Here is a 9,795-nt window from a genome sequence, read left to right as displayed (position 1 = left end):
GTCTTGCAATTTATGTTAGCATTTTATTCATTGTGACAACTTAATTGTGCTGCACAACTAGAATCAGATGAAAACTCTTTCATAAATAAGATCAAGTTGAAAAGTTGCTAACTCTGTTTAAATTAAGAACATAATTTTGCTCTTTGATTTAAAACTTGATTTCAGTTTTACAAATTTGCAGAAACATCAACATTCCAGTATTATGTAGAATGAAATTCTCCTAAATCTAGCTTAAAAACATACTTAAAGAAAAGTAAACAAAAACACACCGCGATGAGTTTATACTTATTTATATAGCATCTATCTGTCTATCTATCTATATCTATCTCCAGGGCCGGACTGGGGATGACTAGTCTACCTTGGCACTTTAAGTAAGTGTAGCTGCCAGTTGGATACGCGAGGCCGCACGTTATGTTTTTGTGCTCACGTAACGTGCGGCCAGACACATCCAGCTGGCTCTTACACAGTGTTTTGAGTAAGTATAGAACTATGTCGGCCAGCAGCCTACTGGGCATTTGCCCAGTGTGCCAGATGGCCAGTCCAGTCTATTAATCTATCTATCTATCTATCTATCTATCTATCTATCTATCTATCTATCTATCTATCTATCTATCTATCTATCTATCTATCTATCTATCTATCTTTATATAATTAGCAAAGTGTGTTCTCATCCAAGGTTTCAATGCAATTTCTGGGGAATGTCTACTCATAGGTTAAAATCATGTAAATTAAATTAACAAAAATAAGCAGACTTGGAAAGGGTTTAATCCTAGTTTAAGTTTAGGGATATATAACTGTAGAGCCTAACTGAAATAAGAACAGTTTTTTTTGTTGGCTAGGTTTTATATACAATATCTGGCTGCAGTTGTCAGAGTTTTCCTTGGAAAACTTTGGAAACTTATAGAATGCCTGATGTTTATTATATAAACACTTGGCCTGGTTAAGTATTTCATAGATTCCCACTGGTTTGTTGCATAGACCAGACAACTGCAAATATCCAACTTCATATTATGTGGCAAAGCCTCTGTAGATCTTTCAGACAGAGGCTAATGATGGGAAAATCAATACCTGCAAGTCAAGGCCATCCGGTAATGTATCTTGCCTAGGGCAGCAGGTTTAAGGGGTTTGCAGTTCCCCTGCTGCAGGATTGTCCTCTTTGGCAATCTTTGGCAATGAGCCCCCCAAGTGTACTGTTGCTCAATGTTCTGGTTACAGGGAGATCTTTGATCACCCCAACCAGCTTTACAGTCAGCACAGCCTCCCTAGACTACATTAGGAGGCGCTGAGCGACTTTAAGACAAGAGACTTGTCAGGTTGCAGACCACATGCCCCATGTTGGGCCTAGGGGAGTGCAGAAGGTAAATACATCTCTGAGGCCATCCATAGAGTTTATAGATCCTAGGTGAATCAGCTATGCAGTGCTCCTCTCTCCCATACACGTTTCCTAACATAAGAGTGAACCTGGTGATGGATTTCCCTCGTCGGCTCAACTATGGGTCAACCAATAGGGCCAATAAATAGTTTCCTAAGTTGTCGCTCTACCCACAAAGCATAACACAAGTATTTACTCTCACTCACTGAGAAAAAATAATGCAACCACAGAGATACCTTCCAGCATATGAAGCATAAATTCAATGACTCTCATCTCCACGTGGAACCAAGAGTAACAAGGGTTGGAGAAAGAATTAAGAAGCCTGATATTTTGTATGTTGTAGGGTTTGCCTGGCATGCAGTCAAGGCTATATTGAGAAATTAGGGGACCATGTACAGATTTATAGACTAACAATCCAGCCCCTTCACCCCACTCCATCATTGCCCCCCTTTTCCCTTTTTTCCCTCTGTCTGCATTTCTTTCCGCTCTGTCCTAGTTTGTTTTCTTTTCCCACCTGTCTCCATCATGGCGGGTGGTAGCATAATAAGAGAGAGAGAGAGCAGGCTGCCCATAGGGGAGCAGATGTTTGTGCTTTCTGCCTTGTGTCCCTGTAATTAGCAGAATACCCCTGTAATTGCATACTGTGGCAACTTAACCATTTGTATTTCTGACATTGTTTATTATGTTCTTGAAATATGATTCCAACACGAAAGAAGAGATGAATCGATCGATGAGAGAATACAATGGATGATGCTGTTTGTGATAACATTTTAAATTTGTAATAAAATAAAACATATAATTTTGGTCATGCGTCTGTTGTCAACCAAGTTGTTAAATACTGATGCTAATAATTTTGGGTGAGTAAATGGTTAATTCAAAAACTACAGTTTCTATCAAGGAATACATATCAGATGAAGGAAAACATATTTTGCTGACTGAACAAAAAAATAAGACAAAACAGCAATAGAAGGAATGTAACTGGCACTAGAAATGCTGTAAGTCGTCAATGCCTGTCATCAGCCAACTATAAGTTCAAGATATAAATATTCCCAGAAGTCCCTGTACATGAATCCCAACAATGTGAATTTGCCAAGAGTGTATAAATAAAATGTGATAGATAAAAAAAAAGAAATCCTCAACTAGTGAAAGCTTCTAAAGCTCATTGAGGACTTTCCTCACAACTGTAGATCAAGGCTGCAGGAATGTAGAATGCATATAAAAGCAACAAATATTAAGGCGCTGTAAGATCAATCAAATACCTAAATTTGTGCCAACTCACAAATCAAGCCAGAGATCTAGGTATATCAACATCATTGAATTAGGATATCAACTGATTTTACCTGTACATTCCCCACATAAATAAATAAATATATATAAAATATGTACTTATACTTATGGGAAACTTGGGGATGCTCTCTAAAAACTGCACATGCTGAGGACTCTTGCTGAGTATAAAAGTTGCCCTGGAAGACCACAGTCTCTTACACACTTATATTCCCGAGAGAAAGTGGAAGGTGGCAGTGCTTATGCATTTAATAGATGTTGTTGATTGTTATTGCAATGCCTTTCTTGGGTTCCAGCAATAAATATAATTAGTGACTACAGACACTTAAAGGGGAAGTCTCACAAAATAAATAGTTTTCTCTGTGAGCATTAAATACAATGCTGTATACAACAATGTAGGTTAACATTTTCAAAAATCTGGTTTTATCTAATTTTGTTCTAACAAAATTAATTTCCATTGTCAATAATGTCATATTTTGGGCAACTTTGCCAGCACAAATATCACACCAAATCTTTATACAATGCCAATTAAGTTAATTCTTTGTTAGCTAGAGTGTCCAGCTCAGGAGTCAGTTTGTTTGTATGGTAGATTGGGCTAAGATAACACAGAGCATATGACTAATCTCCGGCTGAATGGATAGAATAGTGAGTGAGTGAATGAATGTATTTAGGGGCAGAAAAGGGACAGACAGACTGTTAAAGGGGGTAGAGGTGGCACAGGCAGGCTGTTTAGGGGCAACGTGGCATAGGCAGGCTGTTTAGGGGCAGAGGTGGTACAGGCAGGCTGCTTAGGGGAAATTGGCATAGACAGGCTGTTTAGGGGCAGAGGTGGCATAGGCAGGCTGTTTGGGGGCACAGACAAACTTTTTGGGAACGAAGATGGCACAGACAAGCTGCTTTGGGGCACTGATAAGCTGCTTGGGGCAAAGAAGGCACAGACATATTTGGGGAACAGACAGCACAGTGCAAAGGTGGCACAGACAAGCTATTTGATGGCAAAGAAGTCACTATGGCACAGGTTGCCTGTGATGTTGGGGTGCCCCAGGGAAATACAGGGACTGGACTTATGTGTGCCACTGGGACTTGAGCCTTCTTACAAGGTCTCTTGTAAGTGTTTCGTAACACTCTGTACAGTGTAGTCTATACAGCATGAAGAAGCAAGTCACAGGACTGCTTAAAATGTAGCTAACAAGCATTTAACAGTTGGATTAAATAGTGTCAATGGCCAAAGTGGTCATGATTCTGCATGCCAACACTGCATCCCTTCTCCTGAAAAAAATAATGATACAATTATAAAATACTGTAATCAATACTGCATCAAAACAGTATTTTTTTGCTGCTATACTAAAATCTCTTCTCAAGAGATGGGCATGATTTCCACCCGCTCCCTTTTTTTGTGATAAACATCACAAATCCCATGAGAAAATCCCATGTAAAAAAACGTATTATCTGTGAATCTAATTTCATTGTTTAGTGGATGAACTATGTTTCATGATAACTATGTATATACATTTAATGTACAGATATATATTTAAGTTTAACTCTTTAAAGAGTGGAAGCATTTTCAACATTTTCAATGTTATTGGTCAACCCCAGTTTTCCTTTTACTGTATTAAATAAAAAAAATTCAGGTAGAGCTATTTTTTTGGCTTGGAATTAGAAACAGCTCATATGCCTAGGATTTCCATTTATTTCAGCAATTACTGGGCAAACATATAGAAAATATACGAAACACTGTGCATCACTGTTAACAAACTGGAGTTTTGAAAAAATATTTGATATGCTTATACGTGGACATGGCAGTGGTCTCAGAATCCAAACTACCTAACAAAAGTATATATTTTTTGAAAGTTGATAACTCAAGGTATTTCACCAGGAGCATTTGGCACTTTTTGAGCAGGTGTTTTTTTTTCTTCATTTTCCACTGAAACAGAATTTTTTTCACAGTTTCTATTCAGTATTATCTGCAGAGTTTATAAATGTCCCACATGCATATGTATGCATAAGGTAATTTTTATAAGGTCGTTACTGGGCCTCATTTGAAGCAAAAGTAGTGGTCTCATGTAAACCCCATAAAAACCAGCAATATATTCCTAGTCAGCCTAGGCCAAGGTATCAGGTCCAGAGAGGTGGCATATCCCGGCGTACCACAGTCAAGATGGCGGCTGCAGAGAGTGAGGCCTAAGCCAGCGCCCAAGGTAAATATGCCACCGAATAAAACTATATATTGTTTAAGGCTGGACAAGTGTATTTAGCTAGTTTTCTATAGGATATGTGCAAGTACAAAAAACTCAATTCATATTCAGCAACATCTCCCAAGTACAACAAACCTAGAGACATATTGGCATTTTTCCCACAATAACACATTCAAAAGTGGAGGGTTAAAAAATACATTGTTTTCAAATGCACTTTGCAATGTTGCAGATTTCTCACTTGTAGACACGTGTAACTGCAGGAAAAAATATCTAATTTGTATTCAGCAACAATGGCAACCGGGGAGCTTTTACAGTTCAGTGGCCCTGAGAACACCATAATTGGTGGTATGGGTTATGGGTATTCATTTTGCCAGAGACAAAAAAGTGGACTAAAGTGTGCTGCACCGTCTTTCTCCTTACACATTCCTGCTAGTATTTGAGTAATTTGCTTAGTTGACCCGCATGAAAGTCTGACACAATATCAGATACCAAAAGGGCATATGCTGTTAGAACAACGGACATTTACATCCTTACAGAATACATAACTACTGTCTCATTTATTCAATGGGTAAAATTAGTGAAATGAGTGTTAAAAGTGAAGTGTAGTATAAAAAGGTGAAGTGTCAGGGATCATTGCCTAGTCCACCCACCTCAAAACCACTTGAATTCACATTAACACTAATTAAAGGTCTTCTGCAATATATATAAAACTTAACTATTTTTGTACTAAATTAGAAATTAACACAACAGTTATGTTTCACAGAGAGCCTTTTATGTAATAATTTTGTAAAGCCAGCACACCCCTAGCTGAAAGAACTATCACATGCAGGTCGTCATAAAAATTAAGGAGTTGAAACAACATTTTGTGGTGGGCACAAATCAAGAGTCTTTACTCTGTCCCCGTGACCAGCTAGAGGTATATTGTAGACAAAATGGGATAAATCTAGGTGGACTTGTGATGGGACAAACAATAGGTTTTTATACTTCAACATACCCTCTGCTATTCCTGAAGGGCAGAATGTAACATTTAGCATTTTAGTAGATCATCTTTGAACGTTCTCCAGAAGGGGTTTCCAGAACTGTAAACAATACCCATGGTGACGTCTGATCTGAAATCTGAAAGAGGCATAACCACCTCCCTCTTTGTACTACTAAGGTCTCTAGCTATACAACCTAGCATCCTATGTTGTACTGCCTTCTTACTTTTAAGTCCTCAGCACTGTACCTCTAATGCAATATTTTGCATTTAGATTGTTACATTCTGAATGCACTATTTTACATGTATTTATTATATTAAACTGCAGCTGACAAACTATTGACCATTCTATTTTACTTAAATTTGGCTTACTTCACCCAGAACACTTACCCCTTTGCAAACCATTGTGTCATCTGCAAAAGGACATACTTTACCTTTAAGACCTTTTTAGTAATAGTACAGGTACAAGAGAAAGAGGGTATTGGTTTTTAATAGTGATTTGATTGTAGGCTGTGTACTTCACACAAGGTTGAAGATGGTCCTCACTTTTAATGAAAGACTAATACTAAGGTGGTAACAGTTAATAGGTACAGGTAAGGGGTTCATAGATGTAGGCGCATTGATGAAATTAAGGACAATTATTTAATGATGACTAGAGACGATGGAGATCTTAAGTTCAGCTGTGTCTGTTGTGACTGGACCAGATCTAATAGTGCTGCTGTCAACTTGGTGAAGGGGGATAGGTTAAGCTTTTGTTTCTGATTGGAAGTTGATGACAAGTAGACTTGTGCATGTAGATTTGTACAAATTGCAAATTTACCAAATTTGGTAAATTCAGCATTTTGTACAAAGCCCCAAAAACAAGACTAGCCCCCCACCAATTGAACAAAAACAAAGCAAAAATCTCTGGATTTTCATCTGAAACGCGAGTCCTCATTCACTCACACTCTTACTGTTTCACTCTCATTCTTGTTCACTCCCTCTCACACTCTCTAAATGTTTTGCTACCTTTTCTGCCGAACACTTCTGTTTCTGCATCTTTTTCTGCATCCTCTATTTTCGTCCTTCTCTCTTCAATCTTCAATCCTTTATATGGTACCTTCTTTCTTTATCTGTATCTCCACGGACATAACTATTTCTGCCAAAATGACAGAGCTATGGTTACGTCTTTCCCGATCCTACAATCAAGGAAGGGGACATCAACGAAAGCACCAACTGAGGGGAATATGGCGGCGCTTCAGGTGATGTCCTCTCCCGATCGTCCAATATTGGACGGATGCAACATTGAATGGAAGAAAGGAAAAAAAATGTGGGCAATATGGAAATCTTCATTCATTCATCACCATGACCGGCATTTTAGCTACAGTAAGAGGAGTAGAATCTCACCATTTTGACTGCACTTAGAGGAGGGACATTGAGTGAGCTGATCCAATCAGCTCACATCATGCTGAGGGCTTGTCCAATGACTGTGCTGCATCTTTCAAAGAAAAAAAAACATACTAGTAATGAAGAGACTAGGAGAGCAGAGCTGTGCTGCATCTGAGCATTTTAGCTGAACTGAATGGGTAGGGAATTAAATTGTTTTGCACATGTCTAGAGACAAGATTGTCCATGAAACAGCTGCTTGTCCCAGAGTCTATGGTGGCTCCAATTGGGACCAGCCCTGCAACTCTAGGGGGCCCAGACAACCACTTTTGCCCAAAAGGAGGAAACCCACATTTCAGCAGGTGTTTCTAGAGTGTTTCTATGTCTTCAAGACAGCCAAAAGTATGAGATGTGAGAAACCATCCACAACAACCTCTGGTGGTTATGTGCTTCACAACCATTCATGCCTGTGTTTGTTTAGATGAAGGTACATGAAAAGCTCCTTTATAGAGATTTTATAGAGATTTAATTGTTTTTTATTTCATGGTGTTTCCCCTTGCAAATGTGTTTGCGCTTTTAACCCCCCACCACACTCAAGATGTTTTCAGCTAAATACATGTCTTTGCAAGCGATATAATCCCCTCCACCCAGCTCCAGTGCAGATTTGGAAAAGCTGAGGATGAGGGTTTCTTCAGACCCCCACCCCCATGCATATAGGCAGAAAGTGTTCCCATTGGTTTTAACAGAAGCTCTTTCCTGCCACTGATTGGCTGCTTGCATCAGAACACAATGAATACAGTAAGTGGAGGTGTATGACTGCAGTAGTAGTTTATATGTTTTTAATTAACATAGAATATGGTGTTTTACTAACACATATATTTAATCATGTATTACATTTATTTAGTTGACCTGCTGGGTCAGAACTTCCATCTCCTCTGTCTTCCAAAAGTCATCCTTGGGTGTTAATGACCATTTATTTGGGGGTCTGAACCAGGCAGCAACATTTTTTAAATTCTGCATCTTCCTTGATACAGATTGTAGTAGAGAGATAAATTACATAAGATTGACCATGTTGTGCATTATGTAGTTAGATCTTAACTCTGATTACAAAGCAACCAAAGTCATTATTCAGTATAGATTTGTTTGTTCTTTTATCCAGACAAATTCATGTACATTTAAAACCACATTAATATTTAGATTAATCCCCATATTTAAGTGTTTAGTATTGTGTTAGTTGTTGTACTGTATTGCATTTGTATTCATCTATTTGACTATAGGTTTCAGTATTATTAATCATTAATTCATCTTTCAAGTGAACTGTCTATGCCGATTATATTGATTGTTCGTTTAATCTATGGCGCATAGTGATTTGATCATTTCATGAAAATTCTAAATTTGTAATGTCTAATGCTTTGATTTATACACATTTGATTCCTTCATAGGAATTCCTATTGTTCCTGTTTAATGCCTTGATTAAACTTGTTATTGTCATTCATTTTGAATCTTGAGTTTTATTGTTTCTCATGTCTCTGTTCTTTTACACTCTCTTTTTCAATAAAAGTTTTACCGAGAAGTGAATTGTGATTGTTGTACAAGGATATATTGTCAAATCGATACATGTAAAAGCAGTAGGTTCATAAATGAAGGCTAACACATATCACCTAACCATTGACAGGGTTTTATTTTGTTTCTGATGAATGCATGTCAAGTACTCAGAGTACTTTAATACACATTCTTCTTTAGAATCTGACAAATAGTAAACTGTTCCTTTAAACATTACCATGTGTTCAAAAACTTTAATTACAAAATCTTAAAAAGTAGTAGCCACTTGATGTTATCCTCAAAACTGTTATTTGCAAAATACAAATAAGAGCACATTTATGTATAAATACACTAATATTACATCTTAAAAACAGAAACAGTCAAAAAACAAGAGTATAAAACGGTATACAAAATACATAACCCAATGTCAAAACAAAAATACACTAACAATTTCTAGACACAGACATTGGGTTTAATTTCTATACTTGGAAGTGGCTAGGAATAATATGTACACTATAGTGATAATTACGAACATAATAATATGCACCGATCAGCCATAACATTATGACCCCCTGCCTAATAACGATCCACAAAATGCATGGACTTCACTAGACCTCTGAAGGTGTGTGGTGCTATCTGGCACCAAGAAGTTAGCAGCAGAGCCTTTAAGTCCTATAAGTTGTGAGGTGGGGCCTCCATTTATGCATCCTGGTGCCATGCGTTCTCCAGGTAAGCGATTCACACGCACCCGGCCATCCACTTGATGTAAAAAAAACGTGATTCATCAGACCGCTTCGTGGTCCAGTTCTTATGCTCACGTGCCATTGTAGGCTTTTCGGCTTTGACAGGGGTCAGCATGCGCACCCTGACTGGTCTGTGGCTATGCAGCCCCATACACATACACATATACAATTTGAGCTACAGTACCTCGTCTGTTGGATTTGACCACATGGGGCAGTCTTCACCCCCCCCCCCATCAATGAGTCTTGGCCTCCCATGACCCTGTCGCCGGTTCACAGCTTTTTGTTCCTTGGACCACTTCTGATTGACCACTGCAGAAA

This window comes from Spea bombifrons, chromosome 8 (assembly GCF_027358695.1).
Source record: "Spea bombifrons isolate aSpeBom1 chromosome 8, aSpeBom1.2.pri, whole genome shotgun sequence".
NCBI classification, from domain to species: Eukaryota; Metazoa; Chordata; class Amphibia; order Anura; family Pelobatidae; genus Spea; species Spea bombifrons.
This window is presented reverse-complemented; position numbering follows the sequence as displayed.